The following is a 23,769-nucleotide window of genomic DNA, read 5'->3' as shown; positions in this document are numbered from 1 at the left end:
ATTCCTCATTTATATCAACAACACCACTGCATTCCTGCATTTTACCAGCAAACAAAGTACAGAGGAGATCAAATTTCTGGATCTTTACCTGAGGAAGAAACAAGGCTCCACCACACTAACACACAACCTCTATCAAAACCCCACTAGGGTAAACTTTTTTCTGCATGCCACCAGTATGCATCAAGCAGAAGGTGAACGTGATTAAATCGCAAGGGATCCATATAGCACGAATCTCCCAGGATCTGATGGATTTCTTGACCATCATTCGAAAGCTACAAATGGACTTTTAGGCCGAGGCTACTCAGAAGGGCTAATAAACAAGATCCTCGACCCCATCATCAGCCAGCGCCAACTTGGCGCCACTAGGGCTCTAACTGATACCAGGATCCAGACCACCCCAGAAACTAGATTCCAGTTCAACTGCATCTTGGACTTCACTATGGACTACAAAGACATCATCCAGATTATAATGGACAATTGGCCCATCATCACAAATAACAGGTCTTTTGGCCACATTTTTCCAGAGAAACCCTCCTTCACAGCTAAAAAAGGGAGAAGCATTAGGGACTTTCTGGAACAGCCCTGCCAAGTTAAACTTGACAACCCTGGCAGTGAGCCTCCCTGCCACTACTGTAGACACATGAGCGGTGCCGCAGGCTTTTACTGCCCCAATGGCAAGAGACATTACACACCTAATGTCAGAGGTGACTGCAATGTCACAGGAGTGGTTTACAGGGCAGCATGCACCAAATGCAATGCTTTCTATGTGGGCAAGACAGTCAACTCCCTTAAAACGAGGGTAGCAAATCACTTGCATGACTTAAAATACTTGATAGTGACAAACCAGTTGGCAGTGCATGCTCTCAGGAACCTAGGACACAATACATTCAAATTTCATGTTCTTGAACATATCCCTAAATCCCCACTAGGTGAGGACCACAACTCACTGCTTGAGAAGAGGGAACTCGAGTGGCAAATATGTTTGCAGGCAAGGAAAAGACCAGGCCTTAACTATGCAGAATCTTTGACCCCAGTCTTGTATCTCAGAAAGATACAACACCGTATACCACAACCTCTGCGCCTGGACCTCTAACAGATTTACCAATTAAATGTTACCTTTCATGCAACAGTCACTTTTGATCTCACCAATCTACCTCCAGCCCATGGTCTGATACTTCCCCTGGCAAATTCGGACTCATTTGTTTTTGGTCAATGGTTCATCTATATATATGTTTTTGTCTTTCATGTTTTCTACAATGGTTCAGTATTACTTTTTTTCGTGTCTTTCTAGCTTTTCAGATTACATATCAGTGCCTTTTTAAGATTGTTTTTTTAATTAATAGCCCTCATTCTGTTCCATATCTTAATACATTAGTTTCTGTTGATATCCATTATTTAAGAATTTTTCACTATTTTGTTTCTCTTTTTAGTTTCTGTATCTTATTTTTTGGATATCTAACCTGGTTCTTATTTTTTGGTCTTATTTTTTGTTTTTCTAGCCTGTTTCTTATTTTACATACATGTTATTTTATATACATGTTGTTGCTATTTCTCTAGTACACTCGGCCTTGCTTATTATGCTCTTTTAGTTCGTCCACCATCCTGACGAAGATTTCGAAAAGTGTAGCCTAACAATGTGTTTTACCAGCAAGGGTTGATTTTTTTCCAGCAAGACTATTTTTAGTTAACTACATTTTTTTAGCTAATTTTAGCTAATCTCCAAACTTCGCTATTGTAGGTTTAGATTGATTCTACTAACCACGTATGAGCTGGCTCAGGGTATCTAACCTATCAGATTGTAAGGTGTGATGTCAAGTTGGTGTGCCCAATCACAATAAAGGTTTTTTCACCCACACTTGATTGGCTCCCACTGACACACCCCCAGGTACTCTTATAAAAGGAAATCCTCAGGATCACTCTTTCCATTAAGGAACTACGCTTCGATGGTGATTGCACTTCTGGTACTTTTTACTTCAATAAAGTACGACCTTCTAGAATCTGAATTTCGACTAGGTTGACTTTTTGCCACCACGGTGAGCAGAGCTCCTTAGCCGAACAACATTTATATTGTTTTGCCTGCTTTTCCTGTGTGTTTCATCTTTGATTTCTAGCTGTCTTACTAGCGGTTCCTCTCAGCAGGCAACCTGACCAGCCGGAACTACGACCTGTATACGAAGCCTTTCTAAAGGCTTTACTCAGCCTTCAACCACAAGCGCTCGGGTACGCATAGCCTTTCTCAAAGCTTTACCGGTAGCCCAGCTTCTTCACCGACATCCCACCGTACCTTTATTAAGGCAGCCTACCTGGTCATCCATTTATTCTTGGCTTCCCTAGGGTATTTTATTCATAGATATATAGTATGTATAAGACAACACACTTAACGGTTTCGAATTCTAACCAAATGAAATTTGAAACTAAATTACACATTTAAAAGTTATTGGAAAAACAATTAATATCCGGTTGATTAAGAATGTGATTCAAAAACCCAATTTAACTATGCATAAAACAACACACTTAACAGTTTCATGAGTGAGGAATAAGCATTGATCTGACTGGAACAATAGTAAAAATATTATCATCTGCCTGGACTACTATTTGAATTCTGACCAAATTAAATTTGAAACTAAATGCATTTAAAAGTATATTAGAAAAACAATTAATATACAGTTGATTAAGAATGTGATTCAAAAACCCAATTTAACTATTAACATCAGTAATGACAAAAGGTAAAGTTGTTTATACTTTACTGTCTTTCACTGGTATGAAACATTTGCTCATCTTTAATCTTTAAATTGAGTGATTTGCAGCTTTGAAGAATAAATAATCTTTTGATGGAAGAAGTTTTAAAATGTCATTCTGTCAGTCAATAAACCTGATGGCTCATAAGCCTGTACAAATCAACATTAGCTGTATATAAGTGAATACTGTTTAATGGGTTTTATTGCTAAACATAAATAGTTGCACTGATTTTAATTATAATTCTTAGTGGGAAACTATTGGCATCTGAAGATAAACCACTGCAGAAGTCTGTAAATGATTATGTTGGAGACATAAGGAGCTTTTTTAGCAGCTATTTAGCACTGCTGACACCTCTGTCATTGTCATACACTAGCTAAATAAAACCTTTCCAGATAGAAATTACCTTTTAATGCAGGCAGCAATGACTGCTCTTTCTTTTCCTCACATTTATCGCATTCACTGAAGTTCAACATAAAGACATCTAGAAATAACCAAACCAAAAACGTGGCCAGTGCCACCTTACCAGTCTCCTTATTTCTTCATATGCCTTGTGGCTATGCAAATCTACATCCCCAAACATATTATTTTGTAGGTACCTAATGGGATAGGTGCAGTTTCAAACATAAATCAAAGAAATGCACTGCTGTCATATGGAGAAAAATAAAACTTTAAGTAATCATCTCACTCAGGCTGCAGCAGGATATGCCGGTGGAACGGATAGCTTAAATTCAGAGCCCAAGTGTTGAACATGTTCATTTCTGTGGTGGCGTGTGTGTGGTGCACACATGGTTCTCCTTAAGGAGAAGACACCACCACCGTGGTGTTAAGAAGTTTCTTTTAATATATTATTAAAATAGTGCAGACAGTACATTTTTAATTGAGTTCCAAACAGCTTTAAAAAGGGGGGTGGCGTGCTCCCCTGCACCGATGCCTATATCCGCCATTGGGGCATGTGGGGAATCTCACAGGATTCTTCTGGAGGATACTACATCAGTTCCTGGATGTACTCTTGGCACACATAGATCTATTTTCTGGTGTTACCTCAGGACCAAGCCAGGGCTGGGCATGCTTTTTATGGGCTGACACATTTCCCTGAGGTACTCAGTGCAATAGACTGCACCCATGTTGCAATTAGGGCCCCTCCTGGTTCACAGGAGGAGTGATACCACAATAAGAAGGCCTACCATTACATCAATTGCCAGGTATACGTGATGCATGGGGGTGCATCACCAACACCTCTGCCCAGCATCCTGACAGTGCCCGTGATTCTCACATCTGGTACAGTAGGTCACTTTACCACCTCTTCCTGCATAGTAAGATGCCCAGTGGTATTCTTATTTATTTTATATTTGTTTACCAGGAAGATGTCTGACTGGGCATGGATGACCGTTTTCAGCAGAAGCCAAGAAAGAAAAGCTCCATACAGTAATAACATAACATAAAATAATTTAAAAAAGTAGTAAATACAGTATAAAATACAGTGATAAAAACAGACAGTAAGTAGAGGTGGCATATACACTAGTGCATAGTTATAATGACAGAGTAATACAGACAAGATGAGATTACAACACTTGCATCACTTGCACAACATTTGTAGTTACATGGATTTATACACATGGTTAAGATTATATGGATATAGGACTGTTGAATGAAAGTTCAACAGTCAGAATCCACTGTCACCAAACACACTTTAGCAAAAGCATTTTCATTGAAAAGGCACTTTCGATAAAGTGCGTTAAACAAAAAAAAACATTAAATTAAGGTTTTTGCAGGGGAGCAAGCCCCCCTGCACCCCCCATGTGGGGGGGGGGGTTGTGCCCCCAACTTTAATATTCTCACTCCGAGATCGCAGTATAGTGGGGAAAATGGAATTTTCCCTTATCTGCACTGTAGTACGACCTTCGCAACAGGTATAGTTACACGAAAGTGCTTCTTCTGTGAAAAGCACTTTCATGTAAGTATGCCTGGCCGTTAGTGAGTCGGTGAAAATTTAATTCGGGGATCAGTACGGATCCCAATATTATACATGTAGTAAAAATAGTGTCAAGATTCTTGATTAGTTTATACTTTTGGTAAATATCGTCAAGTCTCTGTGCACAGTGGTGAGTATATTAGATGGTAGCAGCAGTAGGCACATAGTGATGCACGGTAATAGCACTAATGATACTAATGTGCATTCTGTCTCCTTTTAGGGTCTAGAACTACTGAAAGAGACAGTTTATATGAGAGAGAGGAGGTGTGTGTAAGAGGGTTGGTAGGTTTTACCCAGGGCTAGTACAGGAGCAAGTCCATGAGATGGACAAATGTAATGTAAGAAGGCTCTTAAAATCATGTCTATTTTCTAGCGAGCAGATTTCTAGAGGAAGTGTATTCCATGTTTTTGCAACAGTTCTTGTTGGTACATAGAAAACATGTTTTTGTTATATTGTATTTAAGTAGTTGTTTGCATTAACATTTTTTGCTGAGCACAATTTTTTTGCTTGTTTTGTCCCCATCCCCTTTTCTCTCTTGAGCCATGGCTCATGGCACCACTAAGAAATCTAAGTGGAGTTGCATAGGGGACGTATAACATATCCATGTCCTAGACTTATATTGTTATCAAGAGGGTCTTTGGCCTCCTGAAGAGCCATTTCAGGTGCCTGGATGAGTCTGGGGTACTCTTCAGTATGATCCAGCTACTGCATGCAGGATGTTTACTTCTCGTTGCATTCTGCATAACATGATCATGCACCGATCTGATGGTGAGAGACCCATGCTTTCACTGCAGCTCTCAGTTCCAGTCCCACTACAACTAAGGATGGCCAGCTGGCAGCAATAGTAAGGGATTTCATGCAGCAAACTCATGTACAATGTGCAACTGCACAGGTATAGAGATGGCATCTAGTCCACAACTTTAGACTAAGACATTCAGATTAGAGTTTTCATTATTTCAAAAAACACACACACACACACACATATATATGTATATATATATATATATATATATATATATATATATATATATATATATATATATACATATATATATGTATATATATATATATATGTATGTATAGATTCACTTCATAATCTCGAAATACTGAAATCTCAAATTTCAGTATCTCGAGACCATGAAGCCAAAAATCCATAAAGTCGAAACCTCAGAAGCGTGAAATTTAAAATCGCGACTTCTGTACTAAACATACCACACACACAGACACAAACATACACCTCCCTACACATACACAAACACAAACACCTACCCAACATACAAGCAGGGGGGCAAGTCCCCATTCACCCCACATCCACCTACTTAAATTTACTAACTCCTAAGTCGCACTACACAGACAAACACACAAAACACCACTACACAAGCTACAGTCCCCTCGCACACACACACACACCACACTAACAAAACACATGGACACACACTAAACCCCTAACCAAAACCCGTAAAACACAAACACTTATCTACATCTCCAGCCATCCTCTCACACACCGCAACACCAGAACCACTAATTCAAAATCTCCAAACTTCGGGAATTTGAATTTCGCGCTTCTGGAGTTTAGGTATTTTGCACTTTCGCCTTTCTGGTCTTGGACTACTGAAATTCGGGATTTCAGTAGTTCGAGATTCTGAAGGGAACCCATATGTGTGTATGTATATATATATATATATATATATATATATATATATATGGAGAGAGAGAGAGAGAGAGTATAATTGATCCATGCAGGGATATCTGTGGGCTATGCTGTGGCATGCATGGTATGCTCTCACTATTCATCTGACATTCTCTCTCATCTTTTATTATTATTTATTTTAGTATTTGTTATTATTTGTTAGAAAACAATACTCATATTATTATCATGCCAAAGTGCTCACTTACTCCTGTTCACTGACACTGTCGGACATCGTAGAAAAAATTATTCTCATTTTTTCTGCTTTCAAGAATAGCCTTTGCTTTAATGATTACATAATTATATAAAAGTAATGAATATTGTCAATGGTGAAATACGTTGTGAGTTAGCACATTGCAAATGTAAGGAAAATAACTTACACTGCTTTTTTTATATTATGCCATCTCTTCTTAGATTATTCTGTTGTGCTGCACATGAGATTCAGTTCATGCTGTCATGCATAATACATTCTGACTACAGAAAAATAAAAACCTATCATCATTTGTGCAGGGGGAGGGTGAAGTGAAAGCAGTGTGTTTACATGGCAGGATACTCATTTTAATGTCATTTGCTTATGATATATTTCTCCTGAAATCTGTTTCTGCATTACTACTTTTATGCTGTAGGCAACCGCCATCTGGTGGAATGGTAATCCATGTAGCATTGTTTTTGTCTATCTTTCATTCTGATGAATTCCTGTATTTATTAGAATTAAAGTGCTAAGCAATGGTTTTACATGACTAAAGTGTGTTTTTTATGGGATATGGACTTGTGAATCATTTTTTTAGGCTCCTAGCATTGCATTTTGCTTTCCTTGGTTGCCTCAGTAATGCCACACTTTTGTGGTTTAAGATTCCCATATATCCCATAACGGCTGCCATGAGGGCACAATTTTCCTCATTCATCCATCCATCCTCAACCCATTTTCCCATTTTGCATATGGGGTAGGGATGTCACTTCAGCAGCGACAATCATCTCACACCAAGGTTTACACCACTGGGTGGCTTGCCCTGCCATGGTAGTTCATTTGTACCACTCACACACACACAGACACACACACACACACACACACACACACACACACACACACACACACACACACACACACACACACACACACACACACGCACACACACACACACACACGCACACTCACAGCCAATTTAGAGTGTCCACTCCACCTACTGCATGTCTTTGGAATGTGGGAGGAAACCAGAGCACCTGAAGGAAACCCACATGACTGCAGGGAGGACATGCAGACTCCACACAGAAGGCACCCCAGCCAAGAATTAAACCGGAGAACCTCTTGATGTGAGGTGGAAACACTAACCGCTGCACCACCGCAGACATGATTTTACTCATGGCTAAAGTATTCTTTCTCTGCCTTGATCCCTTACATCTCATCATTATTACATGTACAAAAAAGAATAAAGAGCCACAGTCAGAAAGTGTGAAATAATTAATGTTTGCATGTACTCACCTTTTAAAGTGCAAAACACAATGGCCGAGTCTTCCTGCTACCCACATTAAATAATAATGTCACTTAACACAAACCATAAAATTACATACAGAAATCTCAATATAGCCACATAAAATTGCAATATACTACCAGCAGTTCATTCATATCATGAATGCAATCACTTTTGTCACAAAAAGCATCCTTGCCCTACCCTGCCATTTTTTATTCAACACTGTCATTTCAAAAATCTCCATTTCATCACACATGCCTGTTGTTATCCTTTGCAATGCTGAACTTCAGTATTAAATTACTTCATTTATACTTATGTATGCATAATTAGTAGACTATACCAAATTAATGATCATTTTCTGTAATCAATAATCATTTCCACTGCTGCTGTCATGAAATCCAATTTCCAAATGACAAAATTCTAGTAATCATTCAATGCTTATCATAACATGCATATCATACCTGTAAATTCATCACATATGATCCTAAATTCAATAATTAAATAATATTGTGTTCCTTATTAAATTATAAAATTATTTATAAAAATATTTCCTTACTGAAGTAAGTCTACTGTATCCTAATGCCTTTGCCACCAACCTCAGCTATTGGTGAATTAATATGGTGCTCCTCAACTCATTGATGAAAATTCAGGACTACTTACACATTATATAAAGATATGATTAATTTGCATTCATATCTATGAATTATCATAGGCCTGAGATATAGCGCTGAATTTTGACTTTCACTGATCATGAGCATGCGTCCAACATCTCATGAGTGCACATCAAACTGACACAGATGCACTGCGGATGGCTCCACAGTTCAGAGCACTCCACAGCTATCCTAAGCTTGCTGTGGGAATGGCCATAGACTAACTAAACTAAAATCAGAATGGTAGCTAGAAAAACAAAATGGAGTCATCTGAATGTTAAGTTTGCAGCAATCTGAAGTATAATCCCTGCCTATCCAACATTCTGTGTCACACCCTAGCACCTTAAATAAATAATAACTTCCTAAAACTTAAAAATAATGCATATAGTGGCACTTATTTCAACTCCCCCCAAGAAATTTTTAAAAAATTCTGCTGTACTACGATACAAAAAAAATTATCAATAACCATTATCAATGCGAATTCTTAATCATATATTTCCATTTTAATCAAGCAAAGAAGGGAAAGATAACTCGTTTGCTTTAAAAAAAACAAATTATGTGACTTGTCAGTAGTATCAATAGCTGTTATAATGGCCATGCTAATAAACAGGGTTTGATTAAGGTGATGTCACACCCCACAGGGAGTGGTTCTAACCCTGATTAATACAGCCCTGACCATACTTTCCTCATTGTTACTCTGGCACATAAAGATGGCAGCGTATGCGAAGGAACAAGGCAGTGCTCCTAGCTGGTCCAGCAAGGAGGCCATGATAATGCTCTACCTTCTCAATGATTCATATCAGGTTAAGATTGACGTACGTACAAGACACAGTACCTAGAAAAAAATTGATATCTAGCAGGAGTTTGTGAATGCCTATCAACTCTTACAGGTATAAACCCTCCAGCCACAGTCTCATCATAGTTATGATGATTTGCAGAAGCTTAGTGCTGACCATCTGGCCAAGTGGGTAGACCAGGTAGCATCTAGAAGACTAGAGTTCTGTAGTAAGTTAAAAAAATTCTTAAAATGGTTAGTATTACATCGAGTCATATTAAAGAAAAAAAAAGTTTAACAAGTTGGCAAAACTAGAGGTATTTTCTAAGAAAGATATGTGTACCTGAAAATATTACTTGTAATGCTGTTATGAAATGCAGAGAAAATCATCAGCATGTTTGTAATCATACATGCATATTTTAAAAAATATGGATTTATTTGAATAACAGATTTTAATAATATATACAAATCTGACGTGTTTATTAAAAACGTAATCTCTATACGTTGCTCTGAAAATCATTTAGGTACATTATAAGAAGCATTTAATATAGTTATAAATAATGAAAATAAAATTTCACATTGCAATGTATTACTATGGCATAAAATTAGTTAATAGTTGCATTACATAAAGCCAGTTTTGTGTAGGCCATAGAATATAATTAATACTGCTGCTTAACACACTTGTTTGTTCAAAATTATTCTTAACTGCACATACAACATGGCTGAAGTCTGAGGCTCCATAGCCTAGTTAAAGTGAAAGTTGGGGGAGGGTGGTTAGGGATTGCTGTGCCAAGTGAATGACCAGCCCAAACTTTACTCAGAAATGCTGCTTTAATTCTACGTTACTTATCAATTCATAAACATTTGTGCAGCAAAGGAAATGCAATCTTCCATTTCTGTGTTTGTGAAAAAGTAATACCTGAACATAGTATGACTTGTACAGCATAGTATTTTGAAAACAACATTCCACACATACTTCATACTTATTTTTCTCTTGCATGTCAGGGAATACTGGCACAGCGTTGTGCAAATGCATGCAGTTATGCATATGTGACAGAAAATAAAAAAATAAAACAAAAAGGAATTATTGCTTAGATAGGAATACACATACACAAACACACACACACACACACACACACACACACACACACACACACACACACACACACACACACATGCACACACGCACACACGCACACACACACACACACACACACACACACACACACACACACACACACATATATATATAGCAAATACAGATAAACAAGAATTGCTTTCTCTCTTTTAATTACAACTGAGAAAGAAAAAGAATATAAGCACTGGCAACAACAACAAAGAGAAGAAAGGGTGGTTAAATCTTCCGGTAAGTATAACTGAAGTCCAAGAGAATTCTGTCTTACTAGTTTGTAATTTGTATAAGAGTGGCACAGTGGTGCAGACGTTAGTGTTGTCACCTCACAGCAAGATGTTCTTCAGTTTGATTCTTGGCTGGAGTGCCTTTTGTGCTGAGTCTGCATGTCCTCCCTGTTGTCGCTTGGGTTTGCAGGGTGTTCCGGTTTCTTCCCACATTCCCAGGACATGCTGTAGGTGGATTGGACATTCTACATTGGCTCTAGGTGTGAGTGTGTAACTTCTGAGGAAGGTTGGGCACTGAGTTGGCAACTCAACACAGTAAAACTCTACTGCCGTCTGCCACTCATTCTGCGGACTGGTGATCTGCTGTGGTGACCCCTAATGTGAGCAGCTGAAAGAAGAAGACAAAGTTTGTAATTTGTATAAGGAGCATAAAAAAGGATTTGAAGCCATTATAGTACTGTAAAGAAAAAAAGAGAGAAGTATGTGGTGTACAGCTGTACTTTTTTTCAATTGTTTTCTGTATTGGCAATAAGAAAATTATTTTTATAGCTTTGCAGATGAAAGAACTGAAACTGAAACGATTATATAGTTTAACCTGATTACTTCTAATAATTGCAAAGTGTATTTTTACTGCTGTAGTGAATGTATTGTACATAAATAATTTAAGTGATATACACCCCCCTTCAAGTAGTCACAAGCATTTGCCGGATGAATTCATTTGAAATATGTGTACGCACTACTCATATCATTCTTTCCAAGTACACAAGCACTTCCCAAATGACTACTACTGTATGCAAAAGCACTTCCCATACACAAGTTTTACTTCGATAAAAAGTTTGCGTCAGTATTTCAATATGGCATCTAAACATGATGTGTGGATTTATTGTGCTTTTAATGTTTCTCTCCCCACCCTATTTCCTCTGTTTTTTTTTTCTTATTTTTATTACGCATTTCTTTCTCCTTTATGGTTTTGTTTCTCACCCATATCTTTTCATTTTTTACAGGTTCAAATCCCTCAGGAGCAGGCCGGGATGTACTTCCCATGTTAGGAGGAGATTACCCTCTGGCTGTTTGGAGATTCCCTTGCATTGTCAGTATGGAGTCACCAGTCATGCATGCACCCCAGCACATAGCAGTCTGGCAAGCCTCACAGAAAAGGGGGTTCAGATGTTGGTCATACTCGTGGAGGTAGTAGACAGGAGAATTCATATGAAGCATCTTTTCAGCATTCAGAAGACGCTCTGTCCCAGATGGTGCTGACCACCACTCCAACACATGCCCCTACCCCCCCAACATCGGGGTCCTCCACTGAAGCACAATCTGGCAGTGGATGTGTTTGAGGCTCTGTGGACAGGGACACCACTGGCACTTTCTCCCTTCTTCTTTTATCCTTTCTCCTACACCCTCTTACCTATTTCCCACCTACGCTACCCTTCCATATAAAAATTTTTTGAAAAATAGGGGGTGTCTTCCTCTTTATGAAAACATTGTACACATCTTCTCCCACCTCCTCCAGCACAAACCCTTTTGATGTTTTCTCTGCTATGTTCCCCTCATTGTTTGTCTCCACTTTTCAGTCATTCCTCTCTCCCCCTTTCTATTCCTTAATAAACCTATCAGGGTGTCCACAAAAGGATACCCCTATGTAAAATAATATAAACCTTTTTTTCTTTAAAAAAAATCATTTTAAAGTGCTACAGAGTCTTCAGCTTTCCTTAAATATTTTAAGAATGTGCTTAGCCATGCGCGCCCAAGGTACATGGGGAAAAAAGTGACATGGACCCTCAAGCTTTTGCAAAGTAATTTGCAACTTTGTAATGCTGAAATTTACAGAACTTATTCTTTTGCAAAAAGTGAGCATATTTTTAAAAAGACTTTGCTTTTTATATCCATTGCAAATTACTTTTGCTCACTTTATTTGCATATCTGTGTAGCATCGCTATTCACAGATAACTGTAAATCATTTCTGAATCCCCTGGCTATGAATTTTAGTCATTATCTTCATCTTCTACAGTATCTATCATTGAAAAAACTCTTCTTGATAAAGTCTTCAGGATGCCTGCCTGGGCCAATTGATATACTCATTACAGAATAACTTTTTTTTTCATCTGCTGTGCCATACTCTTGATAATTTCTAAATTCTATTCTGATGATAGTTTAGGAACATTTGGACCTGCTGTTTTTGAACACTACCATCTTGACAGAAGGTTTTTCTGGTATCTATGTATCTGTATTGATTTCCTGTGCCTTAATCTCAGCTCAGTGTAACTTTGAATGCAGCTGTTCTCCAAACATCCTTTTTTATCAGTGCATCCTAGTGGTTTGATGAATATTTCCCAGCCCTCAATGGAGTACCTGCCTAAGCCTATCTTTCTGTATTGTTCATGTTATTTAATAAATTTACTATTCCATTTTAATTTATCCAACAAAGTTTTGGCCTGGTAAGCATCTATAGGTAAATCAGGGATATTCTACTCAAAAGAGTCATATTTTTCTCTCTTTTTTAAAATAATCATATTTTTGATGAAAATAGTATTCAGAGCCAGCCTAAAGGGTAGCTACTAATGGGGGCCAATGACAACGCTGCTCAGGCTGTGTATGCAAAATGGATCACCAATCAGATAACACAAAGGTGTTTAGCTCAGCACTAGCAGCCTTAACAAAAAATGTCACTTCCTACAGGCACTGCGGACACTAGAATGCATTCATATATGCATTATCCCAGAGACCAGGTGCAAGACTATTGAAAGCACTCCATCAGTGCTCAGTTTCGACATTACCACACATTCAGATCCACCATAATAGATGAAGGCACTTAAAGCAGTGCAATCTCTATATTTGTAAAACAAATTTTCACCTTCAGACCCATTAGACAGGATAATGACCTGAAATTCCTTCATGTTCAAATTACCATTAACAAAACCCGATATCATATCATAGCTATCTGCAGTACCCTATCTATATCCCTCCTGGTCCATATCTCCTGTCTTATTAGTCTGGAAGCACTAAGCTTTCAACCAAACACCATTCTCCAAGTGACTTCAACTACCTCTCCATCAACTGAAATTTATACATCCAGAAACATGTATGTCCAGAGATTTCTGGACTTCATAAATTCAAACTCATTGGACCAGCTAGTCTGCACCCCTATTAGGGTAGACAGAATACTATATTTGGCTCTTAGCAGTATGGGACAGCACTGTTCCCTACAGTTGCTTCATCCTCCCCAATCAAATAGGACCACAGATCTGTCATATTCACCATAAGACTGAAGCCAAAAGCATCCTGCAATAACACAGTATTCAGAGATCATGGTAAAGTTAATCTACTAAAACTGAGTATTAACATTGCTAAATTCAACATTTCTTTCCACCCTGATGACCCCTCTATGAAAGCGAAATCTTTCACTGTCAATTTTTAAGCACATGTAAATAGTTGCTTAGAAGCATCTGTCCTTCTCTGAAATAAATACAATGCCAAATTAAAAAAAAAACCTCTGTGGTGGAACCCATATAAACAGGTTCTACAATAAAAAGAAAAAGCTTATTGCATGTAAAAATAAAAGTAACCATCCAAATGCCAAAACCTCTCATACAAAGCTTAACAAGAAACACTGGTGTCTGATCATATCAATCAAAACTGGATATGAGATAAAATAGGCACTCAGGCAAAAGATAGTTATAAAGCCTTCTTTAACTATGTTGGAAACCTCAGAAATTATGTTCAAAACCACACAGAGTTCATTGTAAATTACATCACATAATCTAATCAAGGAGATATTCAATCAACTAGTGGATAAATTTATCTCTAACCTCACACCAGCTCCATCCTACATTCCCAGATCAAATACCAGCAGCCACACTTCTCTCCCTCAAATTTTTCATAAATAAGCCCTCAAAGCACTATATGAGGCCAAGAACACTGCTTTTGTGAGGTTTGATAACATACCAGGACCTGTCAACCTCCACTACAGAGGCTCTTCAATAGCAGCCTCCAATCAGGGTTTGAACTTGATGAGAGGAGGACTGCAAGAGTCATCCCCCCACAGAAAGGTGATGTGTCAGCTGATCCAGGGAACTATAGGTCTATAACCCTGACTCACTAAATCTGCAAGGCTATGGAAAGGGTCATTATGGAATCAATAAATAAGGACATAGGCAGCCTATAGACCTTCAACCTAAGCTAGTTTGGATTTGTCAGGGGCAGTGTCTGCCTACTTAATCCGGTCCACTTCTTCAAAAAGGTTTCCAAAACAATGGATAAGTGCAAATCTGCACACTCCACATATCTAGACCCTGCAAATGTGTTCTACACCCCTTGCTTATGAATAATTGACAAACTCCTACAGCTAAATGTAAATCTTTATGTAATTCATTGGATAGCAAACTGACTCAGAAGTACAATCCAGGAAGTTAGGATGGGTGGATCTAACTCTTTCAAAAGAACTGCCACTACTGGTGTCTCCCAGGGTTTTGTCCTTGGGCCACTCTTCTTCTTTAGCACCTAATTCTTTGTGGTTGAAGCTAATGTTCAGGACTTGTGGCTGACTTAGTCTGCATATTACAGTAAATTTGGTGTTGTCATAAACTCTCCAGGAGATAACAAAATCCTTCAGGAAAGCCTTTCCCAAACAAAGAGCTGGTGTCAAAGCCAAGGCTTAAATCTAAACACCAAAAAATGTATAATTGCATCCTTCAACATGCATGATGTCCCCTGCAACTATTATATCAACAACATAACCCGATAGATTGGTCTAGTAGTGAGGAACATGGGAACTCAAGTAGGCAATCAGCTGTCATTCAGTCACCATATATACACTCTTGCAAAAAAGTCCTTTTTTAATGAGCAGCTTGTTAGTAAGGGTGTGGCATCCATGTTCAGAGAAGTGAGCATTCCACTGAATACTGCATTCATTAGGCTGATCATTGAAAAGAATGCCCACTTTGACATATCCCTGACCTGTCCAAACACCTGCATATCTCAAGTGACCACAACACTTTCTCACTAAGAAAGTCAAGGGCCTAAATCACAAAAGTTATATTGATCTTCTCATATCCTTGTCCTGGTAACTTACAAGTTACTGAGGAGTAATTTTTGTCCTGGTTTACAGAGCCTGTACAACCCCATCCTTTTAGATCTACTATACATCCACAAGTCCAACACTGGCAGAAATGCCAGCTCAAGAAATGTCAGTATCTTCTGCAACTTAAACAGAGCATGCTGGAGGGATATATATGTCTCGCAGAGAATACCACTTCTCTGGAATCCTTTTCTTGACTGTATAAAGCAAAGCACATCACTTATTCTATTCAAGTGTAACCTGGATGAATGCATGAGAAATCGCAAGTTCACCCTTAGCTTGGCACCCTCATTCCTTATGGACAGTGGCAAGTAAAATTAGACAACTTCACTCTATCAACCAAAAATTAATCAAGGTCAGTAAGACCAACAACACATCAGGGGACTCCCTCTTCCCTAACTACATAGGCAAAATCTGGAACACCCTACCTACTGCTATTACCTCAGCAGGCTCAAAGGTTACATTTAAAAGACTCCTGAAAGAACACCTAAAGCACACATGGATATACATGTTACCCACCTGGTTGACCACCCCCACCCTCTCCTCTTACTCTTGCCCTCTGACTTCAGCTTCATCACTAAAAGAAAGCAACTTCTCTAGCTTCCTTCCAGTGCCACCTCTAATTCTAACCCCTTAGTCAATACCCATATGTCACTGCTAGGACACTCTGTTATCTATCCGCTACACTTTTCACTTTACACCTCTAGTCTTACTTTATACTTGAGCTACTTACACCTCCTGCTTTTCTTACTTAACCTGTTATTCAGTTTCCCATCTCTGTCTCTTTTCCTGCTACTATACTCCCAATGATGTCTAATCTTTGCTCACCTTGTTGCTATACCCCCTATTGTGTCTAACTTGCTCACAAGTCAACTGTATAAAGCAAAAAATGCAACCCCTACTAACAGTGTTCACCATTATGTAATGCTGCAATCTAAAACTATAAAAGATACATTCAGTCTATGTAAATATGTTAAATCTTAAGCTTCAATGCTATATTATGAGTCAGTGTTAATTTTGGTACTATCTATGTAAATTTGCATTAAGCTTGAATGCTATGTTACTAGTTAATGTTAAGTTTAGTACTATCTATGTAAATTTGAATGCTTCTGTATACACCTTATATTTTGCTTAAAATTTAACTGTGAAGCTTTTCTCCCTGAGCCTCCACTGAAAATGGACATGAATCCAGTCGGACTTTCCCAGTCAACAAATGTAAAATAAATAAACAAACATGTAAATATCTGCCTGCATCTGGGTAATTCATACTAATATTACAAAGGGATCTGGGTTCATTGTACTTAGAATCCTAGGCCTAGAAACTTATTGGGGATGCATACTTGGGTTTCTGAAAATCCTCACATATCATTTGCCTCATAAGCACCTATGAATATATGTTAATATTTTGCTAATGGAGTACCTCAGTACTAGAGTAATTAAAAATAAATGTATCTGCGACAACCCACCACTGCCAGCCAATATGTGACATGGAGATCTCACCTCTGGGCAAGTAATCAATCCTCACCACTGGCACCTGTGGGGGGATGTTCACTGGGAGGATAACAGGTACACACACAGTATTTACAGATGCAGCTCTCTGCATCAAGTGCAATTTCCCTTATGAGCACACAGAAACCACAGTTAGTCTGGGGCTGGTTTTTAACTCTTTCTCCAGATCTCCAATAAGACTCCCCACTGGCACAGCTATATAGTTGAGATCTCAGCTGAGCAACCAAGCCAAGACCTCCAGAATCCTCTCTGTCTGACCAGTGCTTTGTGTCCCTGCCCAAGTAGCTAACACACACACTCTTTGAGGTTTGATTTACACACACACGCACACCTGGGAAAGACTGGCACAGGTTTAGCAGCTATGCCCCCTTCCGCCCAGACTATAAGTTAATTTCCACTGCCACCAGTCACTATTTGACAGCTACTTTAAGGCTCTTAACAGCAAAGGGTGACCAATTTTACTGTGTAATATTAATATTAATACAAATGGTAGTTTGACCAAGATCAAGGCTATTAGGAGTGGCCCGCACAGTGACACCAAATAAATATGCAAGTACTCTCAAAACTTAAATATCTCTACAAAGATCAGTCACAATGAAGGTTTAAATATATGTAGTAATACATAAAAGTGACATCAGAGTTCAAAACACAGGAATATTTGAATAACACTGCAGGACAGGCTCAGATAAAGAAAAATATAATATCTAAACTAAGCTTCACTATATTCCTGACTGTATCTAAGAGAATTACTATACCCTAGAAACTTACTAATAGAGCAAGGCAGATGATGTGGTGAATGGTTCTTCTTCTTGTTGTCAGGTCATAGACAGAATGCGGAATGCTCTGTCTCGTTAAGAGGCTTCTCAAAATAATATCTAAAATATTACTGCTGGGATAGCTTGCAGAATGACATAAGTTCTTGAAATCTGACTTCTAGTTTTCAGGTAAAACCCAATTGCTGAAGCTGGCAGAACTTAGCACCTCCCTGTAAAAATACACATAAAAGGGCTTTTGCTCAAATCTTTGGCAGGTGCTGGAAGTCATAAAACAATTGCATACCTCCACACTTCCAGGTAGTAATTAGTTCACCCCAAAGATAATACAGAAAGCTTCCTAGTACAGACTTTGTGTCTCTGGCTACATTGAAGCATTTTTATGGCTTAGCCTATAAAGTGTTTTAATTTCAGGCATTTTTCTAAAGTTTGCTGGACTGAGGTTAAACCTCCAGTTTCCTCTATTAAAACAGATACATTTAAACAGTTACAATAGTGCATGGACATTTCTGTTCTCTTCCAGTAGGGCACACTGTGGCTACATTTTAAACACAAGCACTATACAAATACCTTTTCAGCACAAACATCAGTACAAATAAGTTTGATATACACATGACGTACAGTTTGAATACATTTGTAACACAAGCATTTTATATAAATCATGTTGATATTCACAAATGACATATAATTATTTACAAAATTCTAGCTAGCTGTGCTGGCAGTACCTTCTTTTGTCACAGTATCAATGGTTTCATGGATGGAAGATTTTATGAGTCTGCTGTAACTGAATGCCTTGATTGGGTTATGGCTGAGAAAAATAAACGGAACCTGATCTATCTAAAATTTAGAAGCTCAGGCTTGTGCAACCGATTAGAGCCAAGATGAGGAGAACAATAATTAGCTGGTAGATGAATTGGGCCAAGGACTGGTTCAATAACAGGCAACAGATGGTGATTGTCAATGTGGTGTGTGCCACAGTAAATAAGGGTAACTAGTGAGGTGTTGTGTGCCACAGAAAAGCAGGGGAACTAATGTGGTGGTGTGTGCCACAGAAAAGCAGGGGAATTAGTGAGGTGATGTGTGCCACAGAAAAGCAGAGCAACTAGTGATATAGTGTTGGGTAATGGCCCATGTCAAGGTGGTGTGTGACACAGAAAAGCAGAGTAACTAGTGAGGTGGTGTGTGCCACAGAAAAGCAGGGGAAGTAGTGAGGTGGTGTGTGCCACAGAAAAGCAGGGGAATTAGTGAGGTGATGTAGGCCACAGAAAAGCAGAGTAACTAGTGATATACTATTGGGTAATGACCCATGTCAAGGTGGTATGTGCCACAGAAAAGCAGGGTAACTAGTGATATACTGTTGGGTAATGACTCGTGTCTAGTAAAAGCATTCACTTCAACCTCACACATTGAATGGATGTTGGATTAGTCTGTTCCTGAATGATCTCAAAGACAGTGATGTTTGGCTTCATGACAACTTTTGCAAAATCTCACAGTGGTCAGAAAAGTGACAACTAGGATTTAGTGACAAAAATGTTAAAAGATTCAGTTTAATAGCTGAAACACTAAAATGAATTATGCTTACTAAAGACTATACAAAGGTTAAGGAAAGTAGAATATAAATTTGGATAATTTAAGAACTTAGATGAACAACACGCAAGAAATATATATGCAATGATAAAAGAACAGTGACCTAATTTTCCTGCACTAGCCTGCAAATGTTGTTTTCAATTACTGTTTATTATTTACTTGTCTACAAAACTAATAATATCTTTTTGCTGGCTATTACTTTATTCTGATTTCTCTTTTCAATATTCTGATGAGACAAAAGTGTCACTCAGACAGCTATGACCATGCTATTTTTCATCCACATTTATTGTAATTTGTGTGAACTAATGGGCATTTTTTTGTTGATTTTATATTTACTTCAATTTCACTTACTGATTTACTGCACTTTTGCTGTGGTATTCTTATTCAGTACCCATCCATTTGTATCTGATCTGAATGCTTTAGTATACCTTTTGTAAATTGCATGATTAGTATATTTGTGTTCTTCTGCCCCTGGATCTCTCCTGAGACAGGGGCCTTAAGTTCAACTGCATTTACCTAGTTAGCTAAATAAACAATCATACTAGCAAACTGGTTCAACATAGGTAACAAAAGGATTCTTAGGTCACACTTCCGTTATACGGGGTGGCAGCACAATCTTTCTGTATTTATTTATTTTTTTATATATTTACTGTGAAAATCTGACTGGATCATACTAGACCCAGTTCTGCAAATCGCATTTGATGAAGCACATTTTATTCAGAGGGTGGATGACTGATCTGTTTCCGGCACAGGAAGAGTACTACTAAATGCACAGGTGAGAATCTGAATCTGAATGGCATGGGCCCTTGTTAGTATTATAGGATAAACTGACAGGAGGGAATTTTAGGTAAAAAGAGAGTGCCATGCATAGTTTTGTCAGAAAAAAAAAACTTAATTCCAGACATGAAATGGATTATTTTCACTAAATAACTGCTGCATGTCTGTTATCCACAGCAAATATGGACTGTGCCCAGTCCATATTTTTGTGGTATGAAGGAATAACCGACTTAGGGGTTAGCCACATGTGCTCTCATACAGAAATTATATACCTGTTCACATTAATATGAACTGGAGGTGCTTGAGAAGGTAGCATGATCATGTGTTGTCTTCATATGGCTGTTTTAGAAATTCTTCAAATGGTTGTCTGGGGGATATGCATGGAACAAAATGCCTCGACTGGTCACTTTTCAAGCTTTTGTGAGTGGTACTTAACAGTATATAGAGGAATCCACTCTTGCAGGTTTTCCTCCAAACGCTAAATATCCTTTAGATAACACTACCCCTACTTGGTCACTATACTATGTATACAGGGATACATAAAGTGCAATGTTTTGTGACATACACCTGCTCAATTTATTAAAATCACAGTTTGCACTAAGTGGTGAATTCCAAGAAATAAATTGTATACTGACTTCTGCCTTGATAAACCTTTGACAATGCTGGCATGGTTGGAATCCTTAGGCGAGTTTCATGGTAACATGGCCCTTGCACTCAAACATCATGCACAGGGGCCTTGTCATGGAAGTTAAGAAACTTTTGTTTTATTATATTTGCAAAGTGCATGATTTTATTTACCATTGATTTCTGAAACTGCATTTTTGTCATTTAGCTCAGACGACACCAGTAAGGAGATATTGTTTTGTCTGAGGCATGCTTTTATTTCCTAGCGATTCTTTTGAAGCTGAGACTCAAGAAGAAATATATGACAATGTTTAACATCTCCCAACATGAGGCCCAACATGGAAGGATTGTGTGTGTTTCTTAAGTAATTATTTTGTCCTTGTGTCCCTACCTGCTGAGCTATATCATCAACTCAACCACGGGTGGTTAGGTGGCACGTTCTCCTGCCAGGGATCTATTTAATTTCAGTCATGAATATTTCATGAGCCCCTCAACAGCCTGTAGCCCTGTGGATCGAAGGCAGAATCAGATCCTGCTTCCCATCTGCTGTTAGGCTGGGGGCAGGGTGCCTTGAACAGAAAGACAGAAGCTGTGTATACATGAATGTTACAGCCAAGAAAACTGTATTCAGCCAGCAATTCTGGTACCCTAGTTTTATGTTTATTGTACATAGAAAGGTAAATAATCCTGCCCTTTTTTGTTATACAAGTAGGCTCACTTCCAGGCACAAATCATTACAACTTGTAAGAGAAGTTCTATGACCTACTGATTAAAGAAACAGAGACTGTGATGTCTGAATATTGCTATGAAGCAATGTACATGTGTGTGCACATTTACTTATGAGTGTAGAGGAAACAGCAGAGGCACTAAACACTACTCTCTGTAGTTCTGCAGATCACTTTTCTTAATGCTACACATTTTCATAAGGCAAAATATTTAATGCTAGAACTCTTGAGGAATATTTTTTTAATGCTTACTTCTTCTTTGTTGTTATAGCACTTCTTGTAAAACGTCCATAAATCTACTTCCCTGATTAATACAGATCTGACAGTTCACTTATTATGATTGAAGTGCCTGCCATGGCAACATACTAGGATGTTAGTTGTCTGGGACATTGTGTTTAATAAGAAATTAGGAGCATTAGGACACATGATGATGGTTTATAGCTGTTGTTTATAGCAGTTTCAGTTAGATGAAATGATGTAATACTGTCTCAGGCATTGGTCTGCCTGTTACTCAGCTGTACGTCCTGTTTCATTCAGACTTGTCAGTTGTGCTTTAATGCATGTCTGATTAACTGTCTTGTCCACACAGTGCTGTATGCAAGTGGCATTGCAGCTTTAGTGCCTGAAATTATGTGGCACCATTGGGAATAAACACAAATGCACTGCACAGGTAAATGGCTGAGTTCATAGGTATAGATAAAAGGAACGTATTTGGTCATGCTCTGTAAAAGAAAGTTATCACATCTTTTCCATAATAACAAGAACCATTTTGAAATAAAATGTAATACTAACAGAAAATGTAAATATACCATTGCATGAAGAGAGGAACCATGTTTGTTTTAATCTTTCAAATATCTATGGAGATTTTAAAAGATTCTGACAGATTACCGTAAAAAGTGATAAGTAAGATATGATATTTTTCAGATGGAGGAGGAAAAACTATATAAATACTATTTTCTGATAGAAAGAATGATGCAAATATGGAATGGTCATTCATAGTGAGCTGTAGAGTCAGAAATGTTAAATAAGCACATGACTGCATGGGAGAGATGCATAAACTTTTTCATCTGGGTTGGTAATATTTCATTCTAGAAGTAACGAAGAAACAACAAATGTTTTAAATATTAGATTATGTGCAAGATACATAACTAAGGAATTTTAATTTGTAATCAATGTTCAGGTGTTATTGGCTTTACTTCCCTTATTTATTATTATTTATTATTATTATTATTATTATTATTATTATTATTATTATTATTATTATTATTATTACTGAGAAAATAGGATGGCAAAAAATCAGAGTACCAAGCATTGATCATCATTACTTCCTGCTCCTTGCTTCAATATTCTAATGCATGCTTGTTTTCTTTAAACCATTTTTTGTAGGTATACATGTCAGGTATGAAAGTGACTTAATTTATGGTGCATGCAGCCATATCTGGGGGATAGAAGCATTGATAGAAGTCTAAAACACCTAGATAAATATGCAGGCAGCATGCACCTTGAGTTTGAATCCCGCATGCTGCTTGCATATTGTGTGATGTTGAATAAGTTACATTAGGGTTCCCACCTTTTCAAATTTACAAAGTGGGACATTTTGTTTTTTTTTGTGGAAAATTAAAATTTTGCAGGACAAACTATACTAACAGTTAGTGCAAAAGACTGAATGCTATTTTATTGACTGGGAAAGTCCACTGGGTCAGACTAATCCATTTTCAGTGGAGGCTCAGGGAAACTTTTTTTGTCAAAATAAAAGCTTATTCTTGTAGCAGTTGAGTTGTTTATACTGCTTCATATCATATGTAAGTGTTTCAATAAAAAAATGTTTGTTTTATGCAACTGCTAAAGGAAACATAGGAAATATTTTTTTGTCCTAAAAATTTGCCATTTTTTATTATTTTTTCTACAGGATACAACTGCCCAAATAGGGAATGCCCTCTGCAAACAGGGACATGTGGTAACCTAAGTTACTGAAACTTCCTGTTTTTCCAGAAAGCAAAATAACTTAAATGTTGGCTGCTATTTGAAAACGTGTATTTTAA

This window comes from Protopterus annectens, chromosome 4.part0, assembly GCF_019279795.1.
Source record: "Protopterus annectens isolate FY-2018-M chromosome 4.part0, PAN1.0, whole genome shotgun sequence".
Classification (NCBI taxonomy): Eukaryota; Metazoa; Chordata; order Ceratodontiformes; family Protopteridae; genus Protopterus; species Protopterus annectens.
Note: the sequence above shows the minus strand (reverse complement) of the source record.